Source organism: Budorcas taxicolor, chromosome 6 (genome assembly GCF_023091745.1).
Source record: "Budorcas taxicolor isolate Tak-1 chromosome 6, Takin1.1, whole genome shotgun sequence".
Lineage (NCBI taxonomy): Eukaryota > Metazoa > Chordata > Mammalia > Artiodactyla > Bovidae > Budorcas > Budorcas taxicolor.
The window spans coordinates 347,622-375,029 of NC_068915.1; the positions used below are offsets into that span (position 1 = coordinate 347,622).

Here is a 27,408-nt window from a genome sequence, read left to right on the forward strand (position 1 = left end):
ATGTGGTTTGCTGAAGGAAATCAGAGTGCTAGAACCATGTTCACCCTCTTGGACTTCTCAGAATATCCTGACCTCCAGGTTCCCTTGTTTCTTATTTTCCTCACCATCTGTGCAGTCACCGTGGTGGGGAACATGGGCATGATCACCATCATCAAGATCAGTCCCAAACTCTACACCCCCATGTACATTTTTTGCAGTCAGTTGTCCTTTGTTGATTTCTGCTCTTCCACCACAGTTACACCCAAACTCTTGGATAACTTGGTGTGGAAGATAGAACCATCTTTTCACAGGATGCATCATGCAATTCTTCTCAGCTTGTATGTTTGCAGTGGCAGAGGAATTCATGTTGGCAGTGATGGCCTATGACCAATTTGTGGCCATTTGTAAGCCACTACTCTATACAGTGGTCATGTCCCCAGAGCTCTGTGCATCAGCTCTGTCAGTGGCTGGTCCCTGTACGTCGGGTGTAGTCTCCTCCTTGACATTCACCTGTCCTCTCCAGACATTATCCTTCTGTGGGTCTAACATCATAAATAATTTCATCTATGAGCTCTCTGTCATTGTCTCAATCTCCTGCTCTGATCCCTTCATCAGCCAAGAGCTATTTTCCCATTGCCATATTCAATGAGGTGAGCAGCCTGGCAATTATCCTCACTGCTTATATTTCTATTTTGTCACTATCATAAAAAAGTCCTCTGCTGGGATTTGCCGAAAAGCCTTCTCTACTTGTGCCTCCCATCTGACCGCCATCGCCATGTTCCATGGGCCTGTTCTGTTTCTTTGTCATGTAGCCAGCTCCAAAAACTCATGGCTCATGGTCAAAGTAGGTTATATATTTTATACAGTGGTGAGTCCTTAGAAAGCATCACTAGGAACAAAGCTAGCAGAGGTGATGGAATTCCAGTTTAGCTGTTTCAAATCCTGAAAGATAATGCTGTGAAAATGCTGCACTCAATATGCCAGCAAATTTGGGAAACACAGCAGTGGCCACAGGACTGGAAAGGTCAGTTTTCATTCCAATCCCAAAGAAAGGAAAAGCCAAAGAGTGCTCAAACTACCACATAATTGCACTCATCTCACATGCTAGTAAAGTAATGCTCAAAATTCTCCAAACCAAGCTTCAGCAGTACGTGAACCGTGAACTCCCTGATGTTCAAGCTGGTTTTAGAAAAGGCAGAGGAACCAGAGATCAAATTGCCAACATCTGCTGGATCATGGAAAAAGCAAGAGATTTCCAGAAAAAACATCTATTTCTGCTTTATAGACTATGCCAAAGCCTTTGACTGTGTGGATCACAATAAACTGTGGAAAATTCTGAGATAGATGGGAATACCAGACCACCTGACCTGCCCCTTGAGAAATCTGTATGCAGGCCAAGAAGCAACAGTTAGAACTGGACATGGAACAGCAGACTAGTTCCAAATAGGAAATGGAGTACGTCAAGGCTGTATATTGTCACCCTGCTTATTTAACTTATATGCAGAATACATCATGAGAAACGCTGGACTGGAAGAAACACAAGCTGGAATCAAGATTGCCAGTAGAAATATCAATAACCTCAGATATGCAGATGACACCACCCTTATGGCAGAAAGTGAAGAGGAACTAAAAAGCCTCTTGATGAAAGTGAACGAGGAGAGTGAAAAAGTTGGCTTAAAGCTCAACATTCAGAAAACAAAGGTCATGGTATCTGGTCCCATCATTTCATGGGAAATAGATCGGGAAATAGTGGAAATGGTGTCAGACTTTATTTTGGGGGGCTCCAGAATCACTGCAGATGGTGATTGCAGCCATGAAATTAAAAGACACTTACTCCTTGGAAGGAAAGTTATGACCAAACTAGATAGCATATTCAAAAGCAGAGACATTACTTTGCCAACTAAGGTCTGTCTTGTCAAGGCTATGGTTTTCCTAGTGGTCATGTATGGATGTGAGATTTGGACTGTGAAGAAGGCTGAGCGCTGAAGAATTGATGCTTTTGAACTGTGGTGTTGGAGAAGACTGTTGAGAGTCCCTTGGACTGCAAGGAGATCCAACCAGTCCATTCTGAAGGAGATCAGTCCCGGGATTTCTTTGGAAGGAATGATGCTAAAGCTGAAACTCCAGTACTTTGGCCATCTCATGTGAAGTGTTGACTCATTGGAAAAGACTCTGATGCTGGGAGGGGCTTGGGGCAGGAGGAGAAGGGAACAACAGAGGATGAGATGGCTGGATGGCATCACTGACTCGATGGACGAGAGCCTGAGTGAACTCCGGGAGTTGGTGATGGACAGGGAAGTCTGGCGTGCTACAATTCATGGGATTCAGAGTCGGACATGACTGACCAACTGAACTGAACTGAACTGAGTCCCATTCTGAACCCTCTGATCTATAGCCTCAGGAACAAAGTCGTGAAAGAGAGTGTCAGGAAATTAATTAATCACTTAATACAATTTGGTTGAATATCTGTACGTCCAAAAGAAATTTGATCTATTACATAATGTTGATTAAATATTCTTGTAGAGATGATGACTCAAATTATGTAGTCAACTCTCTAGATCATAAATTTAGAGTTATAAGTTGCCTATTTGACCTTTTAGTTTCTGTTCAGTTCAATGTCAAATAAAATAGCTGTATAACATGTGTAAAATGATGTGTGTTGTGGGTGTATGAAAAGTGAAACTTTGAGTTGTTCAGTCATGTCCGACTATTTGCCACCCCACAGACTATAGCCTGCCAGCATCCTCTCTCCATGGAATTCTCAAGGAAAGAACAATGGAGTGGGTAGCCATTGCCTTCTCCAGGGGATCTTCCTGACCCAGGGTTTGAATCTGGGTTTTCAGCATTTCAGGGAGATTCTTTACCTTCTGAGCCACCATGGAAGTCCTGTGGATGAATAATGTCCCCCAAATATCCATGTCACCCAGACCTCAGAATGTCACCTTATTTGAAAATAAGATCTTTGCAGATGTAATTAAGGTAACAGTTAAGATGAGCTTAAAATGAACCCAAAATCTAATGAGTGCCCTTGTAAGATACAGAAAAAGATATACAGAGACACACAGGGAAGGAGGGTGTGTGAATTCTGCTTCTCTCTCTCTCCTCCTAAACCACACACAATTCTAAAAAAAAACAAAACAAAAAAAAAAAAAAACCCTCATTTTTAGTATTGTTGGTACATAAGTGCTTCCTGGATGTTTGTAAACCTGCACTTTATACAACTATTGTTCCCCAGAAGCTGTGTCCCATCCTTTTGGCTGATGCTACAGCTGAGCGTAGACTATTTCTTACACTCATCCTTTCAGTTGTACTCCCTACTGTGAGTCCATCATGGTTAACATATTTAATATGAATAATCTGCTGCCCTTCTAGATATTGTTTTACTTTAGCCAATTCAATGAACTAAGAAAGTTCATAGTCATCATTTCCTAGCTTTCCCTTCTGTCACTATTTTAAAGACACTTTCTACCTGTGGACATCACAGAGTCCTGTCTACCTGTGCCTTCCACACATCATCATCCTTTCTCTATATATTATGTGCATGCTGTGTGCTAAGTCACTCCACTCGTGTCTGACTCTTTGAGACCCTGGACTGTAGCCTCCAGGCTCCTCTGCCCATGGGATTCTCCATGCAAGAATATTGGAGTGGGTCGCCATGCCCTCCTCCAGGGGATCTTCTGGATGCAGGGATTGAACCCCAGTCGCTTATGTCTCCTGCAGGTACCTTATCACTAGCACCACCTGGGAAGCCCCTCTATAATATGCTCAGTTCCAAATTCTCATAAATAATTGTTCAAGTAGAGTCTCTTTTATACCACACTAATCCTCACACTGAACTCACTGACATACAGTATACATACTGATATACTCACTGACATAATACTTGAAATACAAAAACATGAAACACCTTGTAAAGAAGTTAATAGACTCCAAAATATTTTAGTGCTCAATCCAGCATTAATAAATATATTTCAATTAAATCATGTATGTGCATATTCAACTATCACCTTCCAAGAAAGTTCTTTTTTGAAAGCCTAACATAATGAGATAATCACTCCTTATTCCCTTAACTTGATTTATATTTTTTCCTAGAAATTGATGATATGTTTAATACATGCAACAATTTATTTGTCTCTTATTTCCTTCTCCCTATATACACTCCAAGGGAGCAGAAATTTCTGGTATCATTATTGTATATTATAACTTTAATGCCTAAAAAATTACCCAGAAACATGTTTGGCCTTCAGTGAATACTTGTCAGATGACTAAAAGATGAAAAGAAATGAAAATTTCTGACTAAATAATAATTAGTAATAAGAATAATGATTTATAATAATAATAATTCATAATAATTAGTACTGTGCTCACCTAGGTAAGGGAGCTTCCCTGGTGGCTCAGATGGTAAAGAATCCTCCTGCAGTGCAGAAGACCCATGTTCGATCCCCAGATTGAGAAGTTCCCCTGGATAAGGAAATGGCAACCCACTCCAGTATGCTTGTCTGGAGAATCGCCTGGACAGAGTAGCCTGGCTATAGTCCATGAGGTCACAAAGAGATGGATACTACTAAGTGATTAACACTTCACCTAGGTGATGTCTCTTTAATGAATATAGTCGTCACATAAAATTTAAAAAGGTAAAATAATATAAATAATACACTCAAAGATAAAAACATAACCATACTTATGTAAATGCTTCTATTGCTGAGTACTGTACCCTGAAATATATTTCTTTATCTAATTTTAAGTATTTAGTTGTAGTTGCATTTTCTATAAACATTTGACTTTTGCAGTTTTCAGAACCACAGAAATGACACTTTCATTATCAAAAGTGGCTCATAATTAGACCTTGAATGTAGTTTATTAAAACTGGTCATGTTCAATTTAGGGATCTTGCCCTTTATAAGGTAATACAGATTTCAGAAAATCTGAAGAGTTTATTCAGTAATGTAGTTAATTCTTTAGATATATTAGTTCATTTGAATTACTTGGATCCAGAAACTCAAACTTGTAGGGTGCTAGATATAATTGATAAATCATATCTTTGATTAGGTTGATTCTGGTCCACAACAATTGGAGAAATTTGTTTATAACTTGAATTAAAAACCAGAATGATACGGGATCATTCCACATATTTCTGGCTAAACTAATTTGGGACACCTACCAAGTGACAATTGTGCTTATTGGAAAGCTTGAAATAGTGACACTCATATTCCTATTCCTGAAGTATAGCACCTCAAAATTATTCGGGTTCCAGAAAGATTGTATGATTCACAAGAAAATGTGTCTGAAATATGTAAAAAAAACCTGTAGAAAGTCTGTAAAAATCTCTCTTAAAGCAATTATACTTACTTGTTATGCTAATGTTCTTATAAAAGTTGGTCTCTCTTAAGGTAATGAACAAATTATGAATTCAGTGTAGGTAAATATTAAAAATAAAAATAAATGTACCATGTTAGAATTAAAATATGTTATATTGAAGCACATGGAAACATTAAAAAGAAGCCTCAGAATGAGAGAAAAAACATAAATATATTTAAAAAGCTGAAGATCAATATCTACAATAAGTATCTAGTAAATATCAATATTACAATATCTATGACAAAATACTTAGGAAAATACAGTAAAGAAGTTATAAAACTGAGAAAATATGTGGAATAAATCATCTTCAGTTTTTCCTTGTGTATCCAACAGGTATTTTTTTTTCTGTGTATGTCATCACATGAAAAATCATGGCAAATCACTGCTCTGGAGAAACTCAAATGTACATGCACAAAAAGATATGCAAAAACATTCAGCTGCATATAGATTGCAATAACAAAAAATGAAAATAGCCTTAACGGAAATTTTAAAAAAATGATATAGTCACACAATTAAATACTGTACAAGTTAAAACTATTGCATTAGAAAAGTATACCAGTTAGCATAAATATAATTCAATCTCATCTATAATCAAAGTACAGTGAATACTATATATCTTGATTATAAATATTCACATAGGTACTACAAGATAAACAATATCATGGGAGTGAAAATATTCAAATTATAGATTAAGTTACTCACCAAGGAATAAGAAGGGAATGAACTGCTATCCTAAAGGAGATAGGTCCTGGGTGTGCATTGGAAGGACTGATGTTGCGGTTGAAACTCCATTACTTTGGTCACCTCAAGCAAAGAGCTGACTCATTGGAAAAGACCCTGATGCTGGGAGGGATTGAGGGCAGGAGGAGAAGGGGACAACAGAGGATGAGATGGTTGGATGGCATCACCTACTCAATAGACATAACTTTGGGTAAACTTCAGGAGCTGATGATAGACAGGGAGGCCTGGTGTGCCATGGATCATGGGATTGAAAGAGTCGGACACAACTAAGGCACTGAACTGAATAGAACTGAACTGCCAGGAAGTTATGAAAGGATCTTTGATCTGTGATGTAGTGTTCTAAAAAAAAATAAATAAGCAATTTTTTTTCTTTTTTTTTTTAGATCGAGCTCTCAGTGCTTCAATGGGAAAGAAAAGTCACAATGGAAAGTCTCAGTGTTCTTTATTTCTTCCCCAAGGGAGATCGTTAAAAGTACCAAAATATCTTTTTCTAGGAAGCATTTACTTTTTGATGTTCAGGGAGTTTGGAGTAGATAAAACAACGTGTCTTCATATTTAGTTTTCTTGTTTATAACCAGTGTGACAAAAATCTCTGTTGTAAATCTAAAACCATTTAAACATTTCACATGTAGAAGATTTAGAAGAGCTGTGAATGGTAAATGGTTCTTATCAAATGATATATTGGTATAGAAAAAAAGCAGGCTCTAGAAAATTAAAAAATGAAACTGCTCGTTTAGTACTCTGAAATATTTAACTCATGGAAAAAACTAAAATTTTAGCCAAAAGGCAGAGTCACCTTGATTTACAACATAATCATAATGAAATTTTTTTCCAGAAGAGAAGCAGCTTATTTCCAAAGAAAATATACACATAGCCAAAAATACATGAAGACATGTTCAACATCACTGATAATTAGGGAAATACAAATTAAACCCCAAATGAAATATCACTAACACCTTTTGGAGAAGGAATTGGCAACCCACTCCAGTGTTCTTGCCTGAAGAATCCCAGGGACGGAGGAGCCTGGTGGGCTGCCGTCTATGGAGTTGCATAGAGTTGGACACGACTGAAGCGACTCAGCAGCAGCAACACCTTTTTCAGAATGATTATTATCCAAACATTAAACAGAAAGACCAAAAAAAAAAAAAAAAAAAGAAGGAGAGGAGAGAAAATTTGCTAATAGTGAAGAGAAAACAGAATTTGGTGCACTGTTTGTGACTGTATAGAAAATGGTGCATAATAATGAACATACAACTACCGTATGATTTGGTAATCTCACTTTTGAGTACATGTCCAAAAGAAATGAAATCAATTTATCTTGAAGAGATATCTGCACCCCTACATTCATTGCAGCATTATTTGCAATAGTCAAGACATGGAAGCCATACAAGTATCATAAGTGTCCATTGACAAATGAAAGGATTAAGAATTTTATGAGTATGTATAATAATATATAATATTATTCAGGTATAGAAAAGAAGGAAATCCTGCCATTTTCAGCAACATGGATGAATCTTGAGGGCAATATGCTAAATAAACTAAGACAAAGAAAGACAAATGCCATGTCATCTCACTTATATATGGAATCAGAAAATATGATCTCATAGAAACAGAGTTTAATGGTGGTTTGCAAGGGTTAGGGAGTGAGGGAAGCAGGGAGATACTGGTTTAAGGGTGCAACTTCCAGTTATAAGACAATAAGTTAGCCAGTCCAGGTTCAATGCATGAGACAGGGTACTCAGGGCTGGTGCACTGGGATGACCCTGAAGGATGAAGGGAGGTGGGAGGGAGGTTCAGGATGGGGAACGTGTGTGCATCCATGGCTGATTCATGTCAATGTATGGCAAAAACCACCACAATATTGTAAAGTAACTAGCTTCCAATTAAAATAAATAAATTAAAAATAAATAAATAAGCTTTTCAGAAAAAAAAGAAGACAATAAGTTCTGAAGACCCAATGTACAGCATGGTGACTGTAGTTAAAAAATACTCTAGTGCATACTTGAAAGTTTCTAAAGAGTTGATTTTAATGCTCTCACCACACACACATTAGTAACTATGTGACTAACTAACTTTATTGTAATGTTTCCCAATACATGTGTATATCAAATCATCCCATTGTACACATTAAAATTATATAGTGTTATAAGTTAATAAAGCTAGAAAATAGTATGCCTCAATAAAAGTGGACAGATTTCATCTCTTTATTAAATGGAGAAGATGATACAAACAGAAGACAAAATTTTCTGTTGGGTGGTTATTTCCTCATAACGAGTATCACTCTTCAATACTTTGTGTATCTTGGTGGAAGAAGAAAATAGATAAATACATGCATGACAGTGTAAGCATATATATACACAAATACATTCATGTGCCTACACACAAATACATACATACTTACAAAGTCTTCTCAGGACAAAATTAGAGAATTACTGTGAGAGACTGAATAGTAGCTCCCAAAGTTACTCAGGCTTTAAACTCTGGAATCTGTGAGTGACCTTCTATTATAAGGGGACTTTACAGCTGTGATAAGTACTTTGAGATAGGAAGATCATCTGAGTACTAAATATAAGGGTCTTTACAAGAAGAAGATGGGGGAGATTTGTTACAGAGGAGATGAAAATGTGACAATGCACCAGAGACTGGAGTGAGCCTGCTGTAAGTCAAGGAATGCCAGCAGCCACCAGAAGCAGGAAAAAGAGAAGGATGAATGGTTCCTGGAATCTCCAGAAGGAAAGAGCTGTGCCCATTCCCTGTCTCAAGCCCCATAAGACTCATTTTGGACTTCTTGCTACCAAGATAATAATTATGAATTATAACAATAGGCCACCAAGTTTGTGGCAAATTTTTAAAAGTAACAATAGGAAACTAATAGAGTGATCTTTCTAAATATTTAACCTTTTAAGATGCATGATCAGAGGCTAAAAAATATGACCAAAACTTAATATGTTGATTAATCTCTTAGCCAAAGATATGTGGCAAGAATATCACAAGAAAATCATAAATCCAGGACATTAGTATTTTCAAAGCATCTCTGTATTACTTAGACTGATCTCTCTCTAGGAAAATCATGAGAAGAAGGAGTCATGGTATGGATGCCTCTGGAGCTTTTTTTAATCCTATAAGAGTAATGTTATAGGTTATAGTTATACTATACTAGAGGAGAGCAATATAGTTATTTTGGATACAGTTACACTAGAGGAGAATAAATTATGCTGTTTCAGAAAAATTGACAGAGACAAACCTAAATTCTTCTCTCATTTGTCAATCAAAACTGACAAAATTTTATTGAAATATAAGATAAAGGCCTATTTGAATATCATTCAAAAGTCACCTAGACAACTTTTCACAAACTGATTTACAAATAAATGGGTGCAGTTTCACAGAACTGGCAAATTGTTGTGTGAGATATATGGAAGATGCAATGTGTTTATTTTATACAAACAGATGAGGAAAGAGGTCAACAGTGAGTTCAGCCACAAAGAGAGGCCAGGATAGTGTCCTTGTCTGATTTCAGTTGGATGGAAATCAAATATTAATGACTCCATCATCAGTTCAGTTCATTCACTCAGGAATGTCCGACTCTGTGATCCCATGGACTGCAGCACGTCAGCCTTCCCTGTACATCATAGGGGGTCCCATTACACACAGGGTCAGTTCAGTTCGGTTGCTCAGTCGTGTCCAACTCCTTGCAACCTCATTAGCTGCATCATGCCAGGCCTCCCTGTCCATCAGCAACTCCCAGAGTCCACCCAAACCCATGTCCATTGAGTCGGTGATACCATCCAAACATCTCATCCTCTACTGTCCCCTTCTCCTCCTGCCCTCAATCTTTCCCAGCATCAGAGTCTTTTCAAATGAGTCTGCTCTCTGCATCAGGTGGCCAGAGTATTGGAGTTTCAGCTTCAAAATGAGTTCTACCAATGAACACCCAGAACTGATCTCCTTTAGGAAGGACTGGTTGGATCTCCTTGCAGTCCAAGGGACTCTCAGGAGTCTTCTCCAACACCACAGTTCAAAAGCATCAATTCTTCGGTGCTCAGCTTTCTTTATAGTCCAACTCTCACACCCGTACGTGATCACTGGAAAAACTATAGCCTTGACTAGAAGGACCTTTGTTTACAAATTGATGTTTCTAGTTTTTAATATGCTCTCTAGGTTGGTCATAACTTTCCTTCCAAGGAGTAAGTGTCTTTTCATTTCATGGCTGTAATCACCATCTGTGGTGATTTTGGAGCCCAGAAAAATAAAGACAGCCACTTTTCCCACTGTTTCCCATCTATTTGCTATGAAGTGATGGGACCAGATGCCATGATCTTAGTTTTCTGAATGTAGAGCTTTAAGCCAAATTTTTCACTCTCCTCTTTCATTTTCGTCAATAGGCTCTTTAGTTCTTCACTTTCTGCTCTAAGGGTGGTGTCATCTGCATATCTGAGGTTAGTGATATTTCTCCTGGCAATCTTGATTTCAGCTTGTGCTTCTCCCAGCCCAGTGTTTCTCATGATGTACTCTGCATATAAGTTAAATAAGCAGGGTGACAATATACAGCCTTGACATACTCCTTTTCCTATTTGGAACCAGTCTGTTGTTCCATGTCCAGTTCTAACTGCACTTCCTGACCTGCATACAGGTTTCTCAAGAGGCAGGTCAGGTGGTCTGGTCTTCCCATCTCCTTCAGAATTTTCTGCAGTTCATTGTGATCCACACAGTCAAAGGCTTTGGCATAGTCAGTACAGCAGAAATAGATGTTTTTCTGGAACTTTCTTGCTTTTTTGATGATCCAGCACATGTTGGCAATTTGATCTCTTGTTCCTCTGCCTTTTCTAAATCCAGCTTGAACATCTGGAAGTGCATGGTTCACATACTGCTGATGTAGCTGACAGTGAATTGACTTGTGTCCTGTTCATTATAATTCAAACATGAAATATATCTCTGATAAAATGCTTTCTATGAAAATATTTGCAACACTGTGTATATCATGTGTGAAAAAAGTTGGAAAATTTTAAACCAAATTGCAAAGAAAATTATGTATATAAACTTCCAATTTTAGACATCATTTTATGTGTGTATATACACATGCACACACACACAAATATATGGCTTTTTTCCATTAGCTTCAATTTCGTATCATTCATTCCAGGGGCATTTTAATTACATGGAAACAAATCCCAGCAGCCAATTTCAAGCCACAATTTTTTGTGTAATTCCAAAAAATTTCTAGTCATTAAAAATGGTACGAGACCTGTCATTTGCCTTAATGATCTGATGTGATGCTTCTGAGGAAAATGTTGCTAGTGGTCCTCCAGGGTTTGAGTCCCTAGAGCTACAGATTCAGATGTAAGAGCCTTGGTCTCCCTGTTATACTCAGGCCACAGAGAAACAGAATGGTGGAGACCTGCTTCTCTGTTGCAGGTAAGTTTTTAAAGTTGTTTGTGACACAGTAAAAACATTATTTTCTTATAATGTTAACTGAGGTCTTCTTTTCCCTTTTCTTTTTATGTTCAGTTCAGCTCAGTTTAGTTGCTCAGTCGTGCCTGACTCTTTGCGCCCCATGAATCGCAGCACGCCAGGCCTCCCTGTCCATCACCAACTCAAGGAGTTCACTCAGACTCACGTCCATCGAGTCAGTGATGCCATCCAGCCATCTCATCCTCTGTTGTCCCCTTCTCCTCCTGCCCCCAATCCCTCCCAGCATCAGAGTCTCTTCGCATGAGGTGGCCAAAGTACTGGAGTTTCAGCTTCAGCATCATTTCCTCAAAAGAAATCCCAGGGCTGATCTCCTTCAGAATGGACTGGTTGGATCTCCTTGCAGTCCAAGGGACTCTCAAGAGTCTTCTCCAACACCACAGTTCAAAAGCATCAATTCTTCAGCGCTCAGCTTTCTTCACAGTCCAAATCTCACATCCATACAAAACCACTGGAAAAACCATAGCCTTGACTAGATGGACCTTAGTTGGCCAAGTTATGTCTCTGCTTTTGAATATGCTATCTAGGTTGGTCATAACTTTTCTTCCAAGGAGTAAGCGTCTTTTAATTTCATGGCTACAGTAACCATCTGCAGTGATTTTGGAGCCCCCCAAAATAAAGTATGTCACTGTTTCCACTGTTTTCCCATCTATTTGCCATGAAGTGATGGGACCAGATGCCATAATTTAGTTTTATGAAGGTTGAGCTTTAAGCTAACTTTTTCACTCCTCTTTCACTTTCGTCAAGAGGCTCTTTAGTTCTTCTTCACTTTCTGCCATGATGGTGGTATCTTCTGCATATCTGAGGTTATAGATATTTCTCCCAACAATCTTGATTCCAGCTTGTGCTTGTTCCAGCCCAATGTTTTTCATGATGTGCTCTGCATATAAGTTAAATAAGCAAGGTGACAATATACAGCCTTTCCCTATTTGGAACCAGTTTGTTGTTTCTTGCCCAGTTCTAACTGTTGCTTCCTGACCTACATACACATTTCACAAGAGTCAGATCAGGTAGTCTGGTATTCTCAACTCTTTCAAAATTTTCCACAGTTTATTGTGATCCACACAGTCAAAGGATTTGACATATTCCATAAAGCAGAGATAGATTTTTTTCTGGAACTCTTGCTTTTTCGATGATCCAGTGGATTTTAGTAATTAGATCTCTGATTCCTCTGGCTTTTTTAAAACCAGCTTGAACATCTGGAAGTTCACGGTTCATGTACTGCTGAAGCCTGGCTTGGAGAATTTTGAGCATTACTTTACTAGTGAGTAAGATGAGTGCAATTGTGCAATAGTTTGAATGTTATTTGGCATTGCCTTTTTTTGAAATTGGAATGAAAACTGACCTTTTCCAGTCCTGTGGCCACTGCTGAGTTTTCCAAATTTGCTGACATTTTAAGTGCAGCACTTTGACAGAATCATGTTTTAGGATTTGAAATAGCTCAACTGGAATTCCATCCTCTCCACTAGCTTTGTTCATAGTGATTCTTTCTAAGGCCCACTTGACTTCACATTCCAGGATGTCTGGCTCTATTTCAAATAACCTGGCATCTTATGTTTCTTCTTATGAACTGGGTTTTTCTAATATGACTTAGACAGAATATTGTGTGCCATATCTTAATTATCTTTTATCTCTTTTTCCAGGATAAATTAAGATTAGCAAAAATTTCTGAATTAAATACAAAATTCTGTTTTTTCTCTTTGTTTAACTTCATGCATTTTTTCTCACATATCTAGAACTTGCATTTATGTCATTAAAAATCATGCATTAATATTACTGTCAGAAAGGCTAAAATTTTAACATATTTCCTCATGTTTCAATCATGGAGTGATTGAAATCCAGCAGACTTTCAACCCCCAATAATATATATTTTACTTATTTATTTAATGCATTGAGAAGGTATGGCTCTTTGATTGTCCCTTACCCTTGTATTCACTGAATCACATAACACAATCTCAGCTTCTAACTTTGATTCCTACTTGACTAGACATTTCACTCTGCACAAGCACTTTTCTTTTCTCAGTCAAATGATGACATATCTTTCACACAGTTTTCTTGATGAAGTTACTCCTGCCTCTCAACCAAGAAAAAACCCAGGAAAGACACATAGAGACTATGTTAAATATTGTCTTAACGATCAAGATCCCTTCTTCTAATGTTCCAGCTCTTAGAACAGTGAAAAAAAAATTAATAAAGGGAAACCTCAATTAAATTGTATTGGTAGATCAGTAGCAGGGACATTTTACACCTTGTGACAACACAGCCCAAAATACAAAAGAAAAGACTTTCCTTTCCTGACAGAGGCTCAGCCAATGAAAAGCCATGACCTCTTTGTTTGTTATAACCTGCCTTTTTCTCTGTATAAATAATTTCTCCTTCACACTCGTTTTTCGAGGACTTACACAGGCTCATGCATTTTTCTTGCCAGGGTCTCAGACCCCACATTGTAATTCTCTGTTAATAGTGAATAAACTTATCTTTGCTGGGGAAATATCTCACAGTCTCTTTATTTCATATGAAGATAATAACTTTCTTTTTCTTCTGGATACATTGGAATATGAGGAGAAAATATTCTTCCCATTTCATTGTAAATTAGATTTGACAAAACATTCATAGTACCATTTGATCTGGTTTAATGTAATTTTTTTCCAAAAGCATTTGGATTTCTTTAAAGTATAGATGTATAGAATGTATATGCATGCTGTGTGTATCTGTGTGTGCGTGTAATGATTGTGTCTGTGTATATATGGTGTGGGGGTCTTTAGGGTATTGGAGTTGGATGGGAAATTATCATCCCATCACAGAAATGCTATGCAAATAAATAAAATTTTATTATCATTTTTTTTCCTTTTCTTGAAGTTCACAAATTGGCAAAAAATCTGACGATATTGCACAAGACTACATACAAAATATATTAAAGTAAGATTAGCTATTTATGTTTTGCTCAGCATGTTAGTGAAAAACAGAAGATTTAAGAAATATTCACAGTTGTCAATGTGTAATTTAAGAAAATCCCTCCATTAATATGGGGCTTTCCAGGTAGCTCAGTGTTAAACAACTGGTCTGCCAAGCAGCAGCAGGCACAGGTTGAATCCCTGGATCTAGAAGATCCCCTGAAAAAGGAAATGGCAACCCAGTCCAGTATTGCTTGGGGAATTTCATGGACAGAGGAGCCTGGTGGACTAAACTCCATGAGGTCAAAAAGAGTCAGGCACAACCTAGCGACTGAACAACAACAATCTATATAGCTATATCTATATTTATCTGTATCTCTATCTCTATCTATATACATATGTGTGCATTCTAAGTCACTTCACTCATGTCCAACTCTTTGTGACCCTATGGACTGTAGCCCTCCAGGCTCCTCTGGCCATGGGATTCTCCAGGCAAGAATACTGGAGTGGGTTACCATTTCCTACTTCAATATGTATATATAAATCCATAAAAATGAATTTCTTCTGTTCAGTTTCTAAGTCAGGTCCAACTCTTTGCAACTCCATCTACTACAGCCTGTCTGACTCCCCTGTCCTTCACTATATCCAGGAGTTTGCTCAATATCATATTCATTGAATTGGTGAGGCTATATAACCATCTCATCTTCTGTTACCCCTATATATATATATACAAGCATCACTTTTAAGTTATATTAAATAATAGTTTACCCACATAACTTTGGATATAGTCCATATGATGTTCCTAGCTTAATGACTGATATGTAATAAATATTCTAGGTGTGGTTGAGAGTTTTCATCTGAGAAACTGTCAGCCCACTGAAAGGTGGTTTATGGGACATTTGCTTTCCTAAATCCTGATGTGCCCAGTTTGCTGGGATTCTTATCTCATGTGCTTCATCCACACAAGTACATGTTGTAAGAAGACTAGCCCTAGAAACTTAGAGCCCTGAACATGAAATGGCTATAAATCTCATTTTAAGTGTCAGTTCAGTTCAGTCACTCAGTCGTGTGCAACTCTTTACTACCCCATGAATCGCAGCATGCCAGGCCTCCCTGTACAACACCAACTCCCAGAGTTCACTCAAACTCACGTCCATCGACTCAGTGATGCCATCTAGCCCTCTCATCTTCTGTCATCCCCTTCTCTTCCTGCTTTCAATCCCTCCCAACAATAGGGTCTTTTTCAATGAGTCAACTCTTCACATGAGGTGGCCAAAGTATTAGAGTTTCAGCTTCAGCATCAGTCCTTCCAATGAACACAGGGACTGATATCCTTTAGAATGGACTGGTTGGATCTCCTTGTAGTCCAAAGGACTCTCAAGAGTCTTCTCCAACACCACAGTTCAAAAGCATCAATTCTTTGGTGCTCAGACTTCTTCACAGTCCAACTCTCACATCCATACACGACCGCTGGAAAAACCATAGCCTTGACGAAACGGGACTTAGTTGTCAGAGTAATGTCTCTGCTTTTGAATATGCTATTTAGGTTTGTTACAACTTTCCTTCCAAGGAGTAAGCGTCTTTTAATTTTATGGCTGCAATCATCATCTGCAGTGATTTTGAAGCCCAGAAAAGTAAAGTCTGACACTATTTCCACTGTTCCCATCTATTTCCCATGAAGTGATGGGACCAAGATGCCATGATCTTCGTTTTCTGAATGTTGAGCTTTAAGCCAACTTTTTCACTCTCCTCTTTCACTTTCATCAAGAGGCTCTTTGGTTCTTCTTCACTTTCTGCCATAAGGGTGGTGTCATCTGCATATCTGAAGTTATTGATATATCTCCCGGCAATCTTGATTTCAGCTTGTGTTTCTTCCAGCCCAGAGTTTGTCATGGTGTACTCTGCATATAAGTTAAATAAGCAGGGTGACAATATACAGCCTTGACATACTGCTTCTCTTTTTGGAACCAGTCTGTTGTTCCATGTCCAGTTCTAACTGTTGCTTCCTGACCTGCATACAGGTTTCTCAAAAGGTAGGTCAGGTGTTCTGGTATTCACATCTCCTTCAGAATTTTCCACACTTTATTGTGATCCACACAGTCAAAGGCTTTGGCATAGTCAATAAAGAAGAAATAGATGTTGTTTTTTTTTTTTTTTCTTTTTTCTGGAAATCTCTTGCTTTTGTGATGATCCAGCAGATGTTGGCAGTTTGATCTCTTGTTCCTCTGCCTTTTCTAAAACCAGCTTGAACATCTGGAAGTTTACGGTTCATGTATTGCTGAAGCCTGGCTTGGAGAATTTTGAGTATTTATTAGCGTGTGAGATGAGTGCAATTGTGCGGTAGTTTGAGCATTCTTTGGCATTGCCTTTCTTTGGGATTGGAATGAAAACTGACCTTTTCCAGTTGTGTGGCCACTGGTGAGTTTTCCAAATTTGCTGGCATATTGAGTGCAGCCCTTTCACAGCATCATCTTTCAGGATTTGAAATAGCTCCACTGGAATTCTGTCACCTTCCCTAGCTTTGTTCGTAGTAATGCTTTCTGACTTCACATTCCAGGATGTCTGGCTCTAGGTGAGTGATCACACCATCGTGATTATCGGGGTAGTGATGCTCTTTTTTGTACAGTTCTTCTGTGTATTCTTGCCAACTCTTCTTAATAATTCTGCTTCTTTTAGGTTCATACAATTTCTGTCCTTTATCAAGCCCATCTTTGCATGAAATATTCTCTTGGTATCTCTAATTTTCCTGAAGAGATCTCTAGTCTTTTCCACTCTGTTGTTTTCCTCTATTTCTTTACACTGATTGCTGAGGAAAGCTTTCTTATTTCTCCTTGCTGTTCTTTGGAACTCTGCATTCAGACGCTTGTATCTTTCCTTTTCTCCTTTGATTTTCACTTCTCTTCTTTTTACAGCTATTTGTAATCCTTCCTCAGACAGCCATTTTGCCTTTTTTGTTTATCTTCCATGAGGATGGTCTTGATCCGTGTCTTCTATACAGGGTCACAAACCTCCATCCATAGTTCATCATGCACTCTGTCTATCAGATCTAGTCCCTTAAACCTATTTATCACTTCCACTGTATAATCATAAGGGATTTGATTTAGGTCATACCTGAATGGTCTAATGGTTTTCCCCACTTTCTTCAATTTAAGTCTGAATTTGGCAATAAGGAGTTCATGATCTGAGCCACAGTCAGCTCCTGGTCTTGTTTTTGTTGACTGTATAGAGCTTCTCCATTTTGGCTGCAAAGAATATAATCAATCTGATTTTGGTGTTGACCATCTGGTGATGTTCATGTGTAGATTTGTCTCTTGTGTTGTTGGAAGATAGTGTTTGTTATGAACACTGTGTTCTCTTGGCAAAAATCTATTAGCTTTTTCCCTGCTTCATTCTATTATCCAAGGCCAAATTTACCTGTTACTCCAGGTGTTTCTTGACTTCCTACTTTTGCATTCCAGTCCCCTATAATGAAAAGGACATCTTTTGGGGCTGTTAGTTCTAAAAGGTCTTGTAGGTCTAAAGATACTTAATTTTCTTTGAGCTTGTTTTGTGTTTATTTGCTTATCTACTCTTTGAAACATATTATAACAAGGCCTGGGTGCTCTAAGTGTGAGCCACATGCTCATGCAACATATTGTGTCCCAAATCTCAGGTATGATTTCATGACATTATATACCTGCATCTAAATGATGACACCTTGAAATTAGCCACTCAATTATATATTACCATAAATATCTAGAAGCAGAATTGTTGGAACATAGCATATGGAGCTTGTGCAGATATTGCCAAATTGTTTCAACACTTTTGTACAATTCTATACTACTTTCAAAAACATATGAGTTCTATTTCTCCATTGAAAATTTGTGTTTGTTTTTCTCATTTTTCTCTACTTTCTCTTAATTCATTTCAGTAAAGTTTTCTGCGTGATTAATTCTATCAAGAATAAACCTTTGCATTTTGTATTCTCTACTTAGAACTGTCAATTATGTCATTAATTTTGTAACTTAATATATCCTCATTTCCATATAGTTTTGATTTAATTGGCTTTTCTCTTCCTGAAACTCAATTCATAATACTTATAGATTTTTGACTATAAAACATACTTCTTTTTAATGATAGGATATTTTATTTACTCAGAGTTACTAGATTTTTCAAATCTAGAAGCAAGCATTAACTTTACAAATACCCATGGTCTTTATTCTGTTGCATCCTGGTTGTTGAGTTTGTTATTTAACTTCTAAAAACTATGATGTCTCATATGCATAATAAAGGTAATAACATGTGCTGTATGAGTGCTCAGTCGTGTCTGACTCTTCTTGACCCCATGTACTGTAGCCTTTTAGGCTCCTTCTCCACGGAGTCTGGGAAACAGACTCACTCAGAAGGACAGTGCAGATAGTGGAGTGCAGTTTATTACACCAGCAGGCCCAGGGCCGAGTTTTCTCTTAGCCAAGGACCCCAACCAGGTTTTGTGAAAACCTTATATACCCTAAGTGTACATGCCCAAACCCACCTCCCCCAAATTCCGTGAAACTAGTCTGAACAAATGAAAAGAAAGATACAAACAAAGTTAATCTGTGATTCATATGCCTTAAGCCTAGGTAGTTAACAGTGGGCAATTATCAATAGGCCTGTGGTCATATTCCAATAAGCATAATAGAATGTATGATTTTATTCAGTAACACAGATAATTAGGGTATTCTTTTAGGCATTGGAGAGTCTAGGTATGAGCCCTGGGGCTCTTCAATTGGGCCGGGTTGTGAGGTGGGGTCTTGTTTTACAGTTGGTATGTCTTTTCCATAGATACTGGGCATCCAGCCCAAAGTCCACAGTCTGGCCCAAGATGGAGTCCTGCTTTCAATATGGAGCTGTTCTGTCTGTTTCCTCCTTCACTCCATCCATGGGATTTCCCCAGGCAAGAATACTGGAGTGGATTTTCATTTCTTCCTCCAGGGCATCTTCCCTTCCCAGGGTTCGAAATCCTGACTCCTGCATCTCCTGTATTGCAGTTTTTGTTTTGTTACTTTTTCTCTAATTTCAGGTATGCATATTACAGATATTCTTCTAAAAGTCATTCTTTCTAGATTTTACCTGGGAAATCTTCTTTATACTACTTACCTTCTCTCCAAAACTCATAAATAAATCATGATATGCTCTAAGTTTTGTGAATCATGACCCTAAATGTTTAGGTGTAAGTAACTTAAATTTCACACAATTGTTAGAGCTTTTTTGTTGAAGTTTTTTTTTTTTAAATCCAACAATTAATTAAATGTCTTAACTGCTTCTGAAATAACTATGTATAGACAGTTCAGTCAGTTCAGTCACTCAGTCATGTCTGACTCTTTGCGACCCCATGAACTGCAGCACGCCAGGCCTCCCTGTCCGTCACCAACTCGGGAGTCCACCCAAACCCAGTTCCATTGAGTCGGTGATGCAATCCAACCATCTCATCCTCTGTCGTCCCCTTCTCCTCCTGCCCTCAATCTTTCCCAGCATCAACGTCTTTTCAAATGCATCTGCTGTTCGCATCAGAGCATCAGCATCTTTTCAAGTGAGTCAGCTCTTCACATCAGACAGCCAACGTATTGGAGTTTCAGCTTCAGCATCAGTCCTTCCAATGAACACCCAAGACTAATCTCCTTTAGGATGGACTCATTGGATTTCCTTGCAGTCCAAGGGACTCTCAAGAGTCTTCTCCAACATCACAGTTCAAAAGCATCAATTTTTCAGTGCTCACCTTTCTTTTAGTCCAACTCTTACATCCATAGTTTGTTTGTTTGTTTGTTTGTTTGTTTGTTTTGTTTTTGGGCAGGGGGAAGCAAGCAGGAGGCACTCCAAGAAGATCTGGCAGTGTCAAGGAGGGGGCTGTTGACGTGGCTTGATGGGAGGGGCCGAGCCCCAGGCCCGAGGCGGGCCTTTCATCCTCGTGTGGCTGGGGTCTGTGCAGAGGGGAGTAGGGGGGAGGGAGACCCCAGGGTGGCCTGCATTCTGAGAGCCGAGTCATCACTTGTGGAGGCTGTGGCTGCCACGGATGCCAGTAACTGGCACCTTCCTTCTTTTTCCAGATGAGCCCCTGGAAAGACAATTCGAGGAGGCCATATCCCGCAGGTCAGGGCCTGGGGGCCCCAGGGCTTGTCTGACGTGGGGCTGAGGCTCGAGGTGAAGCAACGGGAAGGTCTGACTGCATGGAGGGGGTGGGCAGGAGGGGCCATCCTGAGCCACGGGGTGCCCAGGGGGGCGAGTGTGTGCGCCAGGGTCATTTGAGTCAAGCACTGGGGATTATTGCACGCAGGCAGCACCATCTGCCCTGAGACTGTCTCTGAGGCCAGCGGTCATGGGCAAGGACCAGGACTGGAAAAACCATAGCCTTGACTAGATGGACCTTTGTTGGCAAAGTAATATCTCTGCTCTTTAATAAGCTGTTTAGGTTGGTCATAACTTTCCTTCCAAGGAGTAAGCGTCTTTTAATTTTATGGCTGCAATCACCACCTGCAGTGATTTGGAGCCCAGAAAAACAAAGTCAGCCACTGCTTCCACTGTTTCCCCATTTATTTGCCATGAAGTGCTGGGATCAGATGCCATGATCTTAGTTTTCTGAATGTTGAGCTTTAAGCCAACTTTTCCAGTCTCCTCTTTCACTTTCATCAAAAGGCTCTTTAGTTCTTCTTCACTTTCTGCCATAAGGGTGGTGTCATCTGCATATCTGAAGTTATTGATATTTCTCCCAGCAATCTTGATTCCAGCTTGTGCTTCCTCCACCCCAGAGTTTGTCATGATGTATTCTGCATAGAAATTAAATAAGCAGGGTGACAATATACAGCCTTGACGTACTGCTTTTCCTATTTGGAACCAGTCTGTTGTTCCATGTCCAGTTCTAACTGTTGCTTCTTGGCCTGCATACAGATTTCTCAAGAGGCAGGTCAGGTGGTCTGGTATTCACATCTCCTTCAGAATTTTCCACACTTTATTGTGATCCACAGAGTCAAAGGCTTTGGCATAGTCAGGAAAGCAGAAATAGATTTTTTTTTTTTCTGGAACTCTCTTGCTTTCATGATGATCCAGCAGATGTTGGCAGTTTGATCTCTGGTTCCTCTGCCTTTTCTAAAACCAGCTTGAACATCTGGAACTGCATGGTTCATGTATTGCTGAAGCCTGGCTTGGAGAATTTTAAATATTACTTTACTAGCATGTGAGAGATTGTGCAAACCTTTAGAGGCATAAATATTTAAACTCTCATGCTAATTTTAAGAAATTTCCATAAAGCTTCAGCTAAGCCTGTTTGTGTATTAATACTAGGGTTTGTGATATATTTCATACATGCATTTTGGAGGATTAAAAAAATGCCTGTTTTTCCTTTGCAATTTGCTTCTGTAAATTCAGGTTGCAAAAAGGGAGTTAAATGTTTGTGGTGTGAAGGAATAAAAGAATGGAATTGGCATTGTGGAAAAACAAAACAAACAAACAAAAAAAGCCACTGAGCCATCATCTGGGAAGTGCAGAGTTAACAGTACTTAGGTCAAAATATCCATTCTTATTCATATTAAGGGGCTTCCCTTGTGGATCAATTGGTAAAGAATCCTCCTGCAATGCGTGAGACCTGGGTTCGATACCTGGGTCAGGAAGATCCCCTGGAGAAGGGAAAGGCACCCACTCCAGCATTCTGGCCTGGAGAATTCTATGGACTATAGAGCCCATGGGGTTGCAAAGAGTCAGACACAGCTGAGTGACTTTTACTCACTTATTCATATTAAATAAAATAGTGAACATGAACTACCCAATAATCTCTCAATAAATTATTTTACTATTATTAATTTGCTAAATAGTTTGGTCTTAGCAGTATTGTATCAAGTCTGATACTATAAACTGCAATTTTCTTAAGTTTTAAATGCCTGAAAAAGTATATACTTATGCGTTTGTTTCAGAGGGAGACTAATCAAACTTTAGTGTGTGAGGATGAGACTGAATAAACAACCTATAAATATTCAGTTTCAAGGGGGAAAAAAAAACTGAAGAGGAAACAGGATACATGTTTTGCTATATATCGAGTACTTCCTTCCTCTAATTTTTCCTTTTTTTTTAGAAAGAGACTGTTTATTCTTTTCTCTTTTATTTTCTCATCTTCCATTCCCAAACGATCTATTCTGGCAAAATTGGTCCCTTGAAACAAGTAAATTTGTACCAGTTATGATACTGAAGGTCATCAATTGTATTTGTTTATCTACTCTGCACAGCTAGGATCTTGATAATGGTCCATAGTTAGAATGTAAAATTCCTGTAATTGGTTCTCTGCCCTACCTCAGCTCAGATTTTCCTGAAAGCCAGCCTAGTACTATTACATGCTATATCGGTTTTCTTCCTAATCTTCAGAAAGCTGGAAGAGCAGAGCAGTCAGGTTTTCCTGAACTGTTTTGCCTGTAGCCTTTTTAGGACCCCTGGGAAAAAATGCCTGAATCAAGATAAAGTATGGAAAGTCCTCCTCCCATAGGAAGCAAGGACATTGCCAAGGACAGTGACTCAGCAACATTTGACTTGGGTCTGTTTAGAAGATGCCTTTGGTGATATAATCAGTTAGAGCTCTCAAGGACCTGTTAATTTATGGTTGTTAGTTTCATTTATATTGTGTTCTTTTGAACCAAAATTTCTTCAGGCATAAGCATGCAATGAATAGGGCCTAAATACCTGTGTTAGCTTTTGAAGAGATTTAAACATACTTTTTGTTTATTTTTAGTGAATTAGTATTGAGATGTTCAGTTGGCATTTGAACTTCCTAGCCTGCTTTCCTGGGGGCATAAAGATGTACACAGTAGTTCTAACAGTTCATTTCCTTACAAGCCTGTAGAGTTTTTGAGATATATTGAAATTTCCAAAATATTTGCAGAGAATTAATTTGGATGTGTCTGAATTATTAGTTTATAATTTATTTATGAAATGTAATTTATCACAGTTTATTGCAGTTTTTGATCCTAGGGATGGATTGACAAAGTAGGCATCTACAGTAAAATTCTTGATCAAACTAAAACAAACCTGATAGCCACTCAGAACTTTTGGCAGTTTATTACTCATAGCACCTGGATTTTGGAAAGTGTCCAAGTGTTAGTCATTCAGTCTTGTCTGACTCTTTGTGAACTCAAGGACTATAGCCTGCCAGACTCCTCTGTCCATTGAATTCTCCAGGCGAGAATACTGAAATGGGTTTTCATCTCTTTTCCAAGGTATCGTTCTGACCTAGGGATCAAACCCGGGTCTCCCACATTGCAGGTGGATTCTTTATGATCTGAGCCCCATCAAACATGTGCTAGGCTAATTATATCTTCTTTCTATTTATTCTATATAATTTCATTCTAAAGCCTATAACTTCTTTTGCAGTATATGATAATTTGTTTACTATAAAATGATTTATCATGCCTTAATTTTAATGGTGCATTACATGTAAACAAGGTTCTTACTAAAATAATACATAGTTAAAACATTTTCTAATAATTGGCAGTGAATATCATTGTGCACTATTTTTATGTTTATATGCATTCCTTCATATTACCATTAAGACATATACTAGATTATGCTTCAATATCTACAGTCATGAAAATTTCAAAATCTGGCATCTCACAGTAGACTAGTCTGACCTGAATCAACTAAGGTAAGTTTATACCATGCTACATTTTGATACATTAAAGAAAAATTTGAGTATGCAGTGGAAGTTTTAAGTTTAAGAACTTCTTCAGTTCAGTTTACTTCAGTCGCTCAGTCGTGTCTGACTCTTTGCAACCCCATGAAGCGCAGCATGCCAGGCCTCCCTATCTATCACCAAATCCCGGAGTTCACTCAAACTCACGTCCATCGAGTCGGTGATGCCAGCCAGCCATCTTATCCTCTGACATCCCCTTTTCTTCCTGCCCCCAATCCCTCCCAGCATCAGAGTCTTTTCCAATGAGTCAAATCTTTGCATGAGGTGGCCAAAGTACTGGAGTTTCCGCTTTAGCATTATTCCTTCCAAAGAAATCCCAGGGCTAATCTCCTTTAGTATGGACTGGTTGGATCTCCTTGCAGTCCAAGGGATTCTCAAGAGTCTTCTCCTAAACCACAGTTCAAAAGCATCAATACTTCAGTGCTCAGCTTTCTTTATACTCCAACTCTCACATCCATACATGAAAACTGGAAAAACCATAGCCTTGACTAGACGAACCTTTGTTGGCAAAGTAATGTCTCTACCTTTGAATATGCTATCTAGGTCGGTTATAACTTTCCTTCCAAGGAGTGTCTTTTAATTTCATGGCTGCAGTCATCATCTGCAGCGATTTTGGAGCCCCCCAAAATAAAGTCTGACACTGTTTCCACTGTTTCTCCATCTATTTCCCAATTCTTACCCTTATGCTAATAATGTAACAGAAAGGGCACTAGAATTTTTATTCAGTACTACCTAAGAGTAAAGTAAATTGATGACAATATTTTTATAGTGCAAAAGATTAGGTTAGTGAATAGAATTAAATATTCCTTATGAGAAACAATCTTATTAAACTAGCTTAAATGTTTTCACTAACATAGAGCTAAAATTAAAGTTTACCTCATCATAGTTATCACGTGCATGTTGTGAATTTTTTCATTTTTGTCTTTATTTTTCCATTCGACTTTGCATAAATGTACATGACAATTCTGTGTTTCTAAACCAATCACACAAAGAGGAAAGACTGTAAAAGGAAAATCTGTTTTAAATATCACATTGTCACTGGTTTATTTCAAATCACCTCATGCATTCCTCATTAGAAATCTGAATTCTGGCATGATATCATAGGTATAAGATGAATAAGATGAGGTTTAAAAAGAGTAAGCAGTTAGCTCAAGGGTGACACTGGTCAGTTTTTGTGTTTGTTTGTTTATAGTCATTCCTTAACATTACTGCCTCTTTCCCTGTCACCACTGCTGTGTGTATTCAGAGATTGCCGAATACTCTTTATTTCATCCATTTTGACAAATTTCTACTTGGGAGTTTTCCTTAATATCTCTGTGGTCAGAACAGAGAATTGACAATAATTCTCCTCATCTGAGCTTTCCCTTTCCCTTTTCCCATCAATTAATAGTAAGATCAGATTAGTTAGTTAATTAAATCACTCAGTAGAGTCTAACTCTGCGTCTTCATGGACTGCAGCACGCCAGGCCTCCCTGTCCATCACCAGCTCCTGGAGCTTACTTAAACTCATGTCCATAGAGTCGGTGATGACATCCAACCATCTCATTCTCTGTTGTCCCCTTCTCCTCCTGCCTTCAGTCTTTCCCAGCATCAGGGTTTTTTTTCCAAGGAGTCAGCTCTTCACATGAGGTGGCCAAAGTATTGGAATCTCAGCTTCAATATCAGTCCTTCTAATGAATATTCAGTACTGATTTCCTTTAGGATGGACTGGTTGGATCGCCTTGCAATCCAAAGGACTCTCAAGAGTCTTCTCCAGTATCACAGTTCAGAAGCATCAATTCTTTGGTGCTCAGCCTTCTTTACGGGTCAACTCTCACACCTATACATGACTACTGGAAAAATTTCCAGTAAATAAAAAAAAATGTATATGGAACACATGTTTGCATTAACTACCCCATTCTCTTTACACATGTAAATATTCAGAAAACAATTTGGTGTCTAATAACTCATCACCATGCATTTTTTTTTCTACTCAGATGAGAATTCAAAAGAGTGCTTTCACTGTTTTCCTGCATTTCTCTCAGCTCTCAAGCATGACATGAAGCCCCAGATGAGGAATAATCAGAACATATGTCTCTGAACATTCATAGTGGTTGTTCCTTCAGGAATGGCTTCCCCTTAGCTACCTTTGTTCTCTTATTTGTTCCTTATGTAATTATATTATTCTCCAACACTGAGAAGTTAGTTAGATTCTGTTTTGTTGTTGTTGTTGTTTGTTTGTTTTAAGTATGAGAGTTGATTTTTATTTCTATCTTTTTATTTGGCCACATCAGATCTTATTTTTGTCAGTGTAAACTTTGCTGCAGCATTCATTCAGGATCTTTTCATTGAGGCACACAAGTATCTCTCACTATGGTGTGCAGGTTCAGTAGCAGCTGTGGGAAGCCTTAGTTGCTATCCCACATAAAAATTTTCGATTATCATTAGTTAAGTTTAACTGGAAAACATTGTGTGGTTGATAATTATCCTTAAAGTAGGAACAAACTGAAAATGTCTCCTTTGAAAATTTAGACTTTTGAATCGTTTAAAATTGATGTTGATATTCCACATTACAGATATTTTAAATGTCTACCTGTTAATTCTATGGCATGTATAAGAGTTTCCAAGACTGTAAAACACATAGGTATTGATTTTGACAGTTACTATGTTATAGCCACGCTTTCTGGGAAACAAACTCACTCAGAAGGACAATGCAGATAGTGGAGTGCAGTTTATTAACACCAGCGAGCCCAGGGCAGAGTCTCCTCTTGGCCAAGGACTCTGGCCAGCATTAGTGAAAATCTTTTATACCCCATGTGCACATATCTGAACCCACCAACTCAATTTCCTTGGGACTTACATAAAACAAAGGAAGGGTAAATACAATCACAATAACCCCATTATTCAAATGTTATCAAGTGTTAGGTGTTCAAACAGTTAATAATTAATAAGCCTGAGGTTACACTCCAACAGATACAGAAAGAATTTATGACCTGCCCGGAGGCAAGGGTGATTAGAGTATGTTTTCTCTTAGGCAATGAGTAACCTGGATGTGATCTTCAAGATTCCCCTGTCCAGAGAGGGTCTTATCCTTCTGTTGTAGTTTCCATAGGTACTAAGCAGAGTCCAGAGTTCATTGGCGAGGTGGCCGAGATTGATCAGCAAGAACAGGCCTAGGATGGGGTCTAGGCTCTATGAATTCCTTCTTCAAGTAGAGTTGATGGTTTCAATATATCCTTGCTATGAAAGAATTCTTTGTAGACATCTGGGGCACAGATTTGTTTGTAACATCAGATGCAGACTAAG

General features: G+C 38.5%; 1 pseudogene; it reads left to right on the top strand.

The window, feature by feature from the left end:
• On the top strand, positions 1-27,279 carry LOC128049977 (olfactory receptor 5D13-like; annotated as a pseudogene).
• The last annotated feature ends 129 nt before the right edge of the window (positions 27,280-27,408 follow it).